The sequence below is a fragment of the Ctenopharyngodon idella genome, chromosome 8 (genome assembly GCF_019924925.1).
Source record: "Ctenopharyngodon idella isolate HZGC_01 chromosome 8, HZGC01, whole genome shotgun sequence".
In the NCBI taxonomy this organism is placed as follows: domain Eukaryota; kingdom Metazoa; phylum Chordata; class Actinopteri; order Cypriniformes; family Xenocyprididae; genus Ctenopharyngodon; species Ctenopharyngodon idella.
In genome coordinates, this window is record NC_067227.1 from 23,630,407 (window position 1) to 23,643,984 (window position 13,578).

At 36.0% G+C, this 13,578-nt stretch overlaps 1 long non-coding RNA gene across 3 annotated transcripts in view; it reads right to left on the bottom strand.

Annotated features, from left to right (window-relative positions):
- Window positions 1-328: 328 nt before the first annotated feature.
- The window catches only part of LOC127518002 (uncharacterized), a 36,606-nt gene continuing 23,356 nt past the window's right edge, over window positions 329-13,578 (bottom strand). For 2 of the 3 annotated variants that reach the window (XR_007931423.1, XR_007931422.1), the window contains exons 7-8: window positions 3,317-3,367; window positions 329-3,231 (exon numbers count right to left, since the gene is read on the bottom strand). This is a non-coding gene — a long non-coding RNA (uncharacterized LOC127518002). Of the gene's footprint in view, window positions 3,232-3,316; window positions 3,368-8,257; window positions 8,458-13,578 lie in introns of all 3 variants that reach the window. The other variant, XR_007931424.1, reaches the window with a different exon arrangement.

A 13,578-nucleotide genomic window follows, 5' to 3' on the forward strand; every position in this document is an offset into this window, starting at 1 on the left:
AACTAACCCTTTAATTTTTTACTTTGCATGTACAAAATGTCTGTTTGTATCTTATTTTATCATGAATAATTACATAACATTATTACATAATACATTTTTAAAATATTTTGTTTATTTAATTTAGCATGATATTTCAATCATAATCGAATGAAACCCTCAATGTTTGTGAATCCTCAAACTCTGATTCAGATCAATGTTGTTTCTGTGTCCATAAATCTCTTTTTTACTAATCTCTTGTTTGCTATTCTTTTTAAAATTAAAACTATTAAAAATATAAAGCTGAACTAAAATAATATAAATATGGAAAACTTGTTTTAAAGAACTTTAATTAATGTTTTAAGTTAAAGAACCTAAATTAATAAAACTAAAACTGAAATAAAAATAAACTAGAGGTAAATAGAATTATTTTAAAAAACAAAAAATAATAAAAACACAAACAAATAATAATAAATACTATAATAAAATTATAGTAAATATTTTATTATAAATAATTAATAACAATATTAATAAACACTTTAATAGTATATAAATAATACTACAATAACGCCTTCTGACCCATCAGCCTCGCCTTTCTCCCCCTCTCGTTTCTTTTCTCTATACTCTCTTATATCACAGCTGAGTGAAAGAACACAATCCCTCACTCTATCCTCATGTACCTCAGATGAGCTTACAGTAAGTCTCATCTACATCTGAGTCTTTCTCTTCTTCTCATACTCCTGATTGAACTGCCAAGCCCTGAGATTCCAGCAGACTTTCATTGAGCTATAGGGAATACACTGTCATAGCCACATTGAGTTATAATACCAATTTGGATGGTTTGATATCACTTTATGGTTAAATTATTGTGTAATAAATTGGTTCCATTACTCACCCAGGCAATTGTGGGGCAGAAGGGAGGCAGGGAAGAGAGGTAAATCTTCATGGTCTCTCTTTATTTCATATTAAATAACAGGAGGACCATCACTACAGCTGCCTTAATGCACATTAAGACCCACATACATTAACAGATTGTCACTGTCACTGTCACGCATACAAACGTTCTTTCTTTCTTTCTCACTCGCTATCAATGCCATATTGACACAACAGGTGTGGAAGGGCAGGGGGGGGGAGAATACTATTGCAATCCCTTGTCTCCACTGGCTTAGACACTGTAGAGAGAGAATGAAGGAGGAAGCCAGCATCCATAAATCGCCATGAACGTGTAAATGCCACTGCTGTGCATTCCAGCAGGAGAACAGGAGTCCAAACTGCTACAAGTTCCTTTCTCTCTTTGCTGCTGTTGTTTTAATAGTATACTGTTCTCCCCCACACACACAACTCTCTCTCTCTCTCTCTCTCTCTCTCTCTCTCTCTTTCTTAATTCTAGTGTGCTTTATTGGCATGACAAAACTGCACATTTGTATTGACAAAACATCTGTGTACAATGATAAATTGTGCACTGTAAAATAAAATAAGTGCAAATAAACCTGTAATATTTATTAAAGACTTATTTAAAAAAAAAAAAAAAAAATTAATTAATATGCAGCATAAACGGTTGCACATAAATGGTACGCAGGAACCAGAAAACATGGAGGGAAGCGCTTTTGAGTACCAATATTTTTGAGGACCGGTTCACAGTGACACGTTTACTTAATGGAGTAGGATTTTTCTCCATCTCTGGTAAAATAGCAATCATGATGATAAGTGTGTTCTTTAATTATTAGGTGTGCAACGGATCGCAGTTAATCCGTGATCCGTACGGATAAGGTCCAACGGTTCGGCACACATGTGATTTGTGCATTTACTGCAAAATTTAACCATCATAGAGTGAAAGTTTATCATTTGGATGTGTTTTGTCTCGCCAATTAACACATTCAAACGATTTTAAAAGCGGAAGAAGAGGCGAAAATCGGGACTCGCGAGCTGTTATCTGTGTGTGCGCTCACGCAGAGAAAAAGAGAGAGAGAGAGAGAGAGAGAGAGAGACAGCGCTCGAACACCAAATTAATTCCTCTTTCGCGTTTACTTGCGCTTGAACGGACACATACACACAAAATTATGTCAAAATACCTGTCTCCGCAAGTATTCTCTCGGTTATGTCATAAGTGAACAGTTGAGAAAGAAACCGGATGTGTGTCAGTTATTCGGTCCGTGCTTTCCTTCTTAAAGTGACAGCAGCCTAATATTCTTGCTGTTGTGTGTCATTAATGTTAGTAAAATAAAAATAAAAAAAATCATTATCATCATCTACCATGTTCGAGAGAAAAGAAGATAGTGAGCAGTCAGGAGGAAAGTGATGAGGACAGCTTTTAGGATAAGTGTGTCGTGTAAAGTGTGAGTACCAAGCAACATCTCCAGGTGCTCCCTTGAGAACCAGGCCAAAAAAAGTTATGTGCACCCCTGATATTGAACTAAGAACATAGCAATTAACAAGTTTAAATATAAAGAAATATTATTTTTTTATATTATTATAAAGTAATATTATTTGAATTAAGAAACGACAAAGACAAAGAATAAGATTAAATGTGCCCAAAAATGTGATAATGAGCTTTTCTTTCTCTCTCTTTGAACCCATTAAAACATGTAGTTTGATATGACGAAGCAGCAGTGAGGGTTTTGCTATCATTATTGATTTGAATGATTCTTATTTTTGAGGACGCACTCCCTCCGTGCCACAAGCTGAGAGACAGAGAAAAACGTAGTAATATGACAGCGTGTTTCCACTCACAATAGCCAAAGGCTAGAGCCTTCACAATTACTCCCTTACACCCCACAGTTAAACAGAGAGAGAGAGTTAGTTAGTTTACATTATCATCAGAGTTGCTGGATTCATGTTTATGTTTAAATAACCACTGTAATTATTTGCTTGGACAATACAGTTACTTACACAGTTCACTGCTTCAACTTGTTTGAGTGAGACAAATTGAGTGTGTGGGAGAGAAATTGAACATGAAAACAAGAGATGTTTTTCCTTATTTCGCGTGTGTCATGACATTCTTTGTCATCTCTGAGGCAAGAAGCTACAGATCAAAACAGAAAAACACAGAACAAAGCCTTAAATCCAAACCCTGAATTATGCAATATTTATTGCCACTGGAAATGCTTTTGGAAATTTGCCCCTGATTTTTCACAGACAGCATTTCAAAACAATAGTGAGTTGTAACTCTGGAGTGCATTTCCTCAGACTGTAGCCTCCCATGGCTTTTATCATGTGCTGCTCAGACTCAACATTACACGGCAAAGTGACCCGCATCTGTAAACAAAGAAAGATCAGAATCTACAATATCTTTGACTAGAATATTTTGCAGTCAACATGTATAACATGAATCAACACTCACCTTTCTTTGACAGCCATTTTACCGAACACAAGGCACTGAAAATATGCCATTCTACAAAATTGGCAAAAAAAAAAAAAAAAAAAGATAATTAATTAAGTACAATAATAATTTAGAGAATACAAAATTAGATTTATTTAAAATAATCACTCAGCTGTGATTAAAATTTCATTTTGAAAGAATAGTATACTTCTAGACCTAATAGCTTTGTTTTCAATTGAATAAAACTGCAGTCAATCTGAATTTAAAATTGACACTATATATTTCAACATGCAAGCCTGATCCTATTGTGAGCGATTAGTCAGTCAACATTATTATTTATTTTTTTAAATATTATTAAGAAGATATTTTGTAGGATATTTTGGGGGGTTCAAGCAACATTAGACCCCACTGTCTTTCACAGCATGGACAAAAAGTACCAACCAATTGCCGTCATTGTATTAACTCAAATTTTTTATTTAAATGAACTCAAAATTTTAAAGCAACCAGTAACTTACTTTTTTAAGTTAAACCAACAATTATTTTTTACAGTGTACTCATTCATAGAAAAAGTCATACACACTAAAAACAACCCAAGTTGGTTGAAAATGGACAAACCCAGCAATTGGGATGTTTTAACCCAGCGGTTGGGTTAAATGTCTGCCCAACGTGCTGGGCAGTTATATTTAACCCAACTATTCTTTAAAAATTACTATATGGCTGGCTCAAAATGAACCCATAATAGGTTGGAAATTAAAAATCAGACACATAACTACTAGAGGCAACAATAATCAAAAGGTGAACATTTATTAATAAGCAATTTAATAAATGTTTATTGTTTAATTATTATTCATTAAACTTATTAATGAATGTTAATTTATTAAACATTAATAAATGTTAATTTTCAACATATTATATTTTGGGTTCATTTTAAGCAAGCAATACAGTAATTTTTAAACAATAGTTGAGTTAAATAAAACTATCCAGCAGGTTGGGCAAACATTTAACCCAACTGCTGGGTTAAAACAACCCATTTGCTGGGTTAAACAACCCAATTGTTGGGTTTGTCCATTTTTAACCCAGAATTTTTTAGAGTGTACAAATTTGGAATGACATGAGAGTGAGTTATTCATGACAGAATCTTTTCTGTCTTATAGAATTACTGAGAATTCTAAATGATTCAGAACCAACTTTTAATCAAAGTTGAGAGTGTACAGTGTTTAAATGAGTCTGTGCAAACACACACATACAAACACCATGAGCCATGTTCTTAACTTGGGCCTGCCAGCTTTCCCTTAACCCCCACCCCCCCCACATCAAAGGCCATCAATCTCTCCCAGTACAGAGGGAAAGCCAAATATTTAGAGAAGGCCCAAGCCCCCATAAATCTGTTGTGGGAGAGAGCGGGGAGAACACGATATACCCCTAACACACACACCTAGCTCCCCATCCCAGCACTCTCCTCACCTCCTTCAGCCAGAGGAAGCAGAGGAAGACAGAAGGAATCTGAAAAAGAGAGAAAGCTGTGCTGTGCCCAAGTTGAAAGGTGCACGGGGGAGTCTTAAATTAGGTAAAGAAGTATATAGTGCCCCCTACCTTTTAATATACACATACATAAAGGCAGATGTATGCTGAGACACAAAAACACACACTAAAACTCCATAACTACTGCTTTAAATCACTGCTACGGCTCACATACTAGCACAAATGCAATCCCCTAAACACAATACACACACTTGCAATCCAGCAACTTTTCCCCCGGCTTTTGATTTACAATAACAAAGCTTGGTTCTACTTGAGTAGACTGGCAAATATTCTAGACTATTTATTCCTCCTTTCATTGGAAAACAATATGGTGTTTTGTGTAATAAAGAAAGGAATGCTGTACTGACAGGTCAGAGGTCGCGTTAGGAGTAAATTGAGGGCAGATGAGGCCTTGCAGAGAGTTTAGTTTGTGAATGGAGCCGTGCGGAGGAGAGCGGACAAGATGCAGAGATGTTTGGCTTGCTCTGAGTGCAGAATAAGGAACCAGCCGTAAGAGCTGGAGGGCTCTTAGCACCGCTGAGCTAAATGACATGGGTTTATCCATCTTACAGCTGACCACTTCAATGAGAGCATGCCTATTGTACCTGAGAAACTATTTACCAGTGCATTGGTAACACTCACACACAGAGTCACACATACTCATATATACAGACTCTCATCATCCACTTCGTTCTTATACACACACAGACACACACATACACACAGAGGACAGTCCTCAGCTGTCTGGCTGACAGGGAACAAGCAGGGATTATGCTGTCTCTCTCTTTCCACATCCTTAAGAGTTCTGAGTGTGTCCTTTACGGTCAGACAGAAAGATTGATCCCATGGACAGAACACAACAACCTCCAGCCCTGACAGATGACAGGATCGACTACAACTTTTTTCGGGGACCCTGCTGGGATAGAGTGCCACCTTAACCCATTTAGAAAGCAGCCCTAACACTGCAGCCCAGGGCTACTGGTACAACTCATATCACACAGCCTGTATATGGAGCTCCTTAGGTAGGGGGAAACCATAAATTGCCCAATATTTATTAATTTTAAATATTTATAAAAATTAACTAATACTACCCCGATTAATTTATTTTTTAATTTATTTATATACATACATATATATATATATATATATATATATATATATATATATGCGTGTGTGTGTGTGTTATTAGATCTATATTTTGTATTTAATTTCTATAGAATATATTAAATTTACATTTAATCATAAATAATCAAATAATATTATGAAAATAATACAAAATAATAGTATTTTTATTTAAAAATGTATTATATATAATACATTTAAATTTTAATATAATATACAGTTGCAAGAAAAAGTATGCTAACCACCTGCAGAATCTGTGAAAATGTTAATAATTTTAACAAAATAAGAGAGATCATACAAAATGCATGTTATTTTTTATTTAGTACTGTCCTGAGTAAGATATTTTTACATAAAAGATGTTTACATATAATCCATAAGACAAAAAAAATAGCTGAATTTATTAAAATAACCCCATTCATAAGTGAACCATTGATTCTTAATACTGTGTGTGGTTACCTGGATGATCTACGACTGTTTGTTTGTTGTGTGATGGTTGTTCATGAGTCCCTTGTTTGTTCTGAGCAGTTAAACTGAGCTCTGTTCTTCAGAAAAATCCTCCAGGTCCGGCAGATTCTTCAGTTTTCCAGCATTTTTTGCATATTTGAACCCTTTATAGCAGTGACTGAATGATTTTGAGATCCGTCTTTTCACACGGAGGACAACTGAGGGACTCAAACACAACTTTTAAAAAAGGTTCAAACATTCACTGATGCTCCAAAAAAAAAACATGATGCATTAATAGATGGGGGGTGAAAACATTTGGAATTTGAAGATCAAGGTAAATTGTATTTAATTTGTCTTCCGGGAAACATGCAAGTATTTTCTGTTGCTTCCGAAGGGCAGTACTAAATGAAAAAAAAAAAAAAAATGATATTCAAGCGAAATAAGAAAAATTTGGACCTCTTCATCCTGTTCAAAAGTTTTCACCCCCCGACTCTTAATGCATCGTGTTTTCTTCTGTAGCATCAGTGAATGTTTGAACCTTTTTTAATAGTTGTGTTTGAGTCCCTCAGTTGTCCTCAGTGTGAAAGATGAATCTCAAAATCATTCAGTCACTGTTGTAAAGGGTTCAAATATGCAAAAGAAGATGGAAAACTGAAGAATTTTTGGGACCTGGAGATTTTTTCTGAAGAACAGAGCTCAGTTTAACTGCTCAGAACAAACAAGGGACTCATGAACAACCATCACACAACAAACAAACAGTCGTAGATCATCCAGGTAACCACACACAGTATTAAGAATCAATGGTTCACAAACTTTTGAACTGGGTCATTTTAATAAATACAGCTATTTTTTTGTCTTATGGATTATATGTAAACATCTTTTATTAAAATATTTTACTCAGGACAGTACTAAAAAAATAACATGCATTTTGTATGATCTCTCTTATTTTGTTAAAATTTTGCACGTTTTCACAGATTCTGCAAGTGGTTCACATACTTTTTCTTGCAACTGTATACATTCTAGGCTTATTTTATAATATAATACAGGCTTGACATCACTGTGACTAGTGGTTTTCCAAAGTTACTAGACACTCAGCATTTTCACTGGCCACAATTTTTACATCCATACCATGGGGGAAAACTGCCATATAGACATTTTTAATATTATCTCAGAATTTGGCAGCAGGTAGCCTATATTAGGCTGCTGTCACTTTAAGACCTGATGCACGGATCCATTATACTGTTACACATGCGCTTTCTTTCTCAGCTGTTTACGTTCACTTAAAACATAACTGACTGTGTTTACGTGAATACTCGCCAAGACCGGCATTTTGACATTATTTTGTGTGTATTTGACTGTTTAAGCGCAATAAGCAGCGAAAAAGAACTCAATTTAGTACTGAGAGGCGGCTTTATGTGCGCGCACTTTGGGTGTGAGCACAAAGTCTGCGGTAATGAGTAAAATAATTCACAGTATGCACAATCCCACGCTGAAATTCAAGTCCTGTAACACCAACAATATTCACCTGGAGCAAATGAAACTAGTGAGCGAGGGGAGGCGGGTTTGTGTGTCAGCTCGCTGTTGGTGAGATGTGAAAGCAAGAACGCGCAGCTGGTATCGTGCATCTATTCTGCGGAAAATGAGTATTGGAAGGCTTTCAGATATTTCAGTATCGATATGTATCAAAAAATCTATATTTTTGCCACCTTTTTTGCCTTTGAAAAATGTATATATAAAATTCAGTAGGAGTGACTGCGTTACATGCCACTGCTGAAATTCACCCGCATTTGGCGCGGTTGGCAGATGTTAATGTCAAGCCCCGAATTATAATAATATAATATAATATAATATAATATATAATAACCTGAAACCTACCCTTATTAATATTGGTGGGAATGGGGGCAATTCAGGCAATACATGGGACACCCATTTGGTCAGCAGTGGCCCTGGTTCAGCCTCTGCTTGAGCATCCAGGAAAGGGCAAATTCAGGTGCTTCTGTAATTTCACGCTGTCAGTTTGTTGGTATTCTTGGCTGTCGTGCCCAGTGAAATGTCACCTCTCTGAAGGCCTCCATCTATTTTGTGTATAAATGTCAATAATGAGTTATACAACCACAATATGGCAGAGGATTCTTTGCACAGGGGTTTTGTAACCTTTTTTCAATGCTGCGACTTTACTTTAAAAAATTCGGGTATGTCTTCAATGTTCCCCCAGAGCAGCTTCCCCCTCCCTAACCCTCTGTTATTTAACTAACCGCCTCTCCTGTGTTTCTTTTCTGTGTTTATTCTTACAGCATTAATTCCACCTTTCTTCTCTCTCTCTCTGTTTCCCTGTTCCTGTGTGGGCTGTGCAGAGAGAGCTCCCTTGTCTCAGTGTTTGACACGCGTCTTCCTGTGTGGCTGCCAGGACCACTAGGGACAGGAGAGGAACAAAGCTGTCCAGAGGACTGCCCGATTCAATTACACACCTAGGCCACAAAGAAAACTCAGACCGTCTGCACTCACAGACACAGTGGCCTGCACCTCAAAACCTTGAATCAAGATATTTTGGTCTGGACATTGGGTTTTTTTTTCTGGCTGTTTATTCAGCCAATTATGAACAATTCTATAGGTTACATTGTAATAAAATGTAAATGTAAATCTAGGGCGCTCGAAGATCCTTCTGATGGACTACAACACAATTTAAAGAGAAAGTAATCATATTTAGTCATCATTTACTCACCCTCATGTCATTCCAAATCCTGAAGAAAAAAAATAAATAAATGTAAAAGAACAAAAATGAAAAATTAAAACTAAAGCAATTGTGCTTTTTTTCTAGGTCTTAGGCATGACACAAATTGCCTAAAACCCCCTTAACTGTTGTAAAAATCACTGTAACACATGGTCTGAAGTGGCATATTCCATTTATAAAACAGCAGCAAAAGCAATATGATAATATGTCACATATATCATTCCTCTTACTCCTCCCCTCTCTTCACCTCACCCCTCTTGTGAAGCCAACAGCCCCCTCCACTGGGCCAGTAAGGGTCTCTGGTCACATAATTACTCCTTGCTGATCCTAATAGCACATCACAGACACCGCCACTTCAGCCGCCCTCCGTTCAGAAGCACCCAGTCAGAGACGTTCGTTACCCCTGTGACCCCCCACTCTAGCACCCAGAGAGGGACCCCCAACATCTTCTACCCCCAACACCCAAGCGCTGGCCCCCTTGCACATGCATTGTCCCCTGGGGTTTAATTGGAGCGATGTTCCCTATTGTGCTCACACTCAATGGTAGTGGAGAAGCCCATTGTAGGAGTGAATGAGGCCAGGAGTGTTCATTAGGTCCCGCAGCTGAATGGGTCTATCTGGGGGTGAGGACCACAACACAGAGCGTCCTGGACCTCCGTGGAGGGTGAAACCACCGTCGGTCTGACATACACTGACGCTTGGCCTCATGAAAGGTCTGCGACTGCAGGTTCATTTGTTATGGGGCTTTTGTAGCTCTGAGATAGATGAATCATAGAAAGAAAGAGAAAAAGAGAGGCCTGGATGCCCAACCATACCTGACGGATCTAGAGCTGCTGTAAGGAGGTGAATAATGTCCTGCAACATTGAGAGAACAATCTGACCAGCTTCAAATAATTCAAGTGTATGCAAACTTGTGAGAGTCTAGACACACAAGGTGAAATGTGGACTATATACAGTATAGCCTATATAGATTTCAAATAAATGCTGTTCTTTTGAACTTTCTATTCATCAAAGATTCTAAATTAATATGTATCACTGTTTCAACTGTTTTCAACATTGATAATTATAAGAAATGTTTCTTGAGCACACTGTAAACCCTAACGCTCAAAATACTTAATTGGTTTGAGTAGGACAAACTTAAATTAAACAAATTAGTTCAGTTAAATGAACTGTTATGAGTATTTAGAACTTTCTTTTTCTTTTGAGTTCACAGCACTGACATATTTCAAGTAAACTGAACTGTTTCATTGTTTTGAGTTGTATGAACTCATTTCTTTAATTTAGATTAACTTAAGTTTAACTGAAACTGGGCTGGGATTTTTTTTTATTTCCAAGCATGCTTTGCCCATGGCACTCGAAAGGGAGAGTAAATGCTAAAATTAAGTGTTACATAATGTTTTTTTGTGCAAGATTAATGGTAAGGGAGATTTAGTAGTGATTAATATTTTGTTATGCTAATTTAGAAGAGTTTCTGTTAATGTAAGTTTTTGGAGAGTTACTATCATGATGACAAGTGGTGCATGCTGCTTGAGAGTATGTTTTAAGTTGCTGTAATTATTCAGTAAGTGATACCACGCTATTGTTAACATGTTAGAAAATTAGCAAGTTGGCATTTTATGAATTAGTTTGTTATAGCTAGCAAAATATTTACGTTGAGATATAACCTGATAATTTTAAGTTTAATGTAGTATAAATTAGTGTATTGATACATTTTTATTGTTCTTAACTTGAAATATTTGACTAGAAAAAAAAAAATCTTAAACTGAGTTTCTTAACATAAAAAATTCTCATTCAAGTTTGAGTTCTGATAACTTATTAGGGTTTACAGTGAAGTAAATAAAATAAAATGTTACATAAAAAAAGTTAAATCTTTCATGTCAATTGCTATCAAAATGTATGAGTTAGCTAACTCAGTACTTCAAGTTAGGAGCAATTAACATGCATGAGCACTACCAACTCAAAACTTGATAGTTCTACTTACTTAAAATTGGGAACATCATAACTCAAAAAATTGATGTAACTGATTACCTCAAATTTGTTGAGTTAGCCCAACTTATTTGGGTTTACAGTGAAGTAAATAAAATAAAATGTTACATAAAAAAAGTTAAATCTTTCATGTCAATTGCTATCAAAATGTATGAGTTAGCTAACTCAGTACTTCAAGTTAGGAGCAATTAACATGCATGAGCACTACCAACTCAAAACTTGATAGTTCTACTTACTTAAAATTGGGAACATCATAACTCAAAAAATTGATGTAACTGATTACCTCAAATTTGTTGAGTTAGCCCAACTTATTTGGGTTTACAGTGCACTAAATCAGCATATTAGAATGATTTCTGAAGGGTCGTGTCACACTGACGACTGGAGTAATGATGCTAAAAATTCAGCTTTGCCATTAGAGGAATAAATTACATCCTAAAATATATTAAAATAGAAACAGTTATTTTAAATTATAATAATATTTCACAATATTACTGATTTTATGGTATTTTGGATCAAATAAATGCAACCTAGGTTGAGCATAAGAGACCTATTTCAAATATTAAAAAATCAAACTTTTGAACTGTAATGCATATATATACACCTATCTGCATTTTCTACACCTATATATATATATATATATATATATATATATGTGTGTGTAGAAAATGCAGACAAAGATGAAACAAGGCAGTCATCACTGCAGTGTCTTGTCTGATATGAATGAATTGAATTTCTCTTGGGGGACAGCAACAGCTGGGCATTCCCGCACCTCTGCAGACTGCAGCTGGCACTGTTCCTTTCACTTGGCATATCGCCAGTTCCTTCAGCAGAGTCACGGTGCATCGTCCAGGACAGAGCAATTCAATTCATATCATCAGATTAAACTCGCTATAAAAAACTGAAGTATGCTTAGCAACCTTTTTACTGTAATAACAATCCAAGGTGTTTATAGGTGTAATTTTTGCATTTACTTGAAAGTGTGTACTGTAAAAGTCTGCAAGACTGTGTCAGCTTTAAACATTAAGCCTGCAACACAGGTTAGTTAAACCTGTCCTGTAACATGTCATATACAATGAATCATTTACTCACCCTCCTGACAAACAACCTCACCATGCTAGTTGTGGTCTAAAGCTAAACAGCATATGGGTCTAACTTTGGTGACCCAGAACGTAAACCGAGCCTCTTAGGTAAACTTACTAAGCTTCCTGCATCCAGACTGCACTCGAGCCCCGCCGGTCTCCGCCTGCCCTGTCACTGGAGCCACAGTCATGGAGCTGTCCTGACAAACTCCAGCCCTCACCCTGACCAGCGCTCGTCACGTCACCCCTCACAGCCCTGCTATTGAAGTTCAGGCTGCTCTAAGAGGACTTTCTCTCACATACACACACTCATATCCGACTGGAAAACAAAGTCAATGCCAGAGGTCATGCAAGTGAAAACACAAGTGGGGCTAAAATTTAATGTTAATCTGACATCATAAGTAGTGTGTGTGGGCACTGTCTTATTCATTAAATACACAAACATAGTGTCTACCAGGCACTTTCCATGAACAGGGTACAAAATAGCATCTGAAACTCTTTAAAAATTATAATAACAATATTTTTCTTTTTCATGAAATGGGCAGTGGAAGAAAATGCTGATCATCAACCTCAGGATGTCAAACTAAGTATTAAGACATTTTATTTTCTGTTGATTTTATATTAGGACTGCAATTTTTAGAACCCTGATTTTAAAATTTGGAGCATATCTAATACAATTTAAAATTCTGATTTGTGTAATTATGTAATTTTCTAGCAATAAATATTTATAAAAATAGACAATTTGTAAGATTCAGTAGTAGCTATCTATTTGGTGACAAAATTAAATATAAATTCAACATGTTTAAATATGAAATCACCATTTATAAAAACATTTGATGCATTTAACTCATTGTTAACTAACAAAACTAATTATTTTTCATGCTAGTAATGTTTTAGCTAACATATCCAACAGTTCTCACAATAAAAAATCTGGGATTGTTTTTTTTTGTTGTTGTTGTTTTTTTTAAAGTACTGTATTCATGGAATGTGCAACCACTTAAAACACACAATGATTTATACTATGTCTCTCACACAAAGCAAACTTTCCTTCTTTCTGTCAGTGTTTATTTTACTCTATGTAGCATGGAGTAGCCCACATTATACACACATGCATGTACTTATATTTAACAAATGCTTTTATCCAAAGCGACTTACAAAAAAGCAACAAAAGCAATTCGTCAAAAGACCAAGAGCAATTGTAATATACAATGCAGTTTATTAGTCAACTAGATTAGGAAGCAAGCTTCATCCCACAAACATAAGGCACACACTAACACACATACTCGACATATCCATCTTAGTACAGTCACACACTGAAGCCCTATGAAAGCAAATTCTCATACACAGTCACATAAGGTCTAGATAGCATCTGGATCAAATGGTATATGCAACAGTGCCTC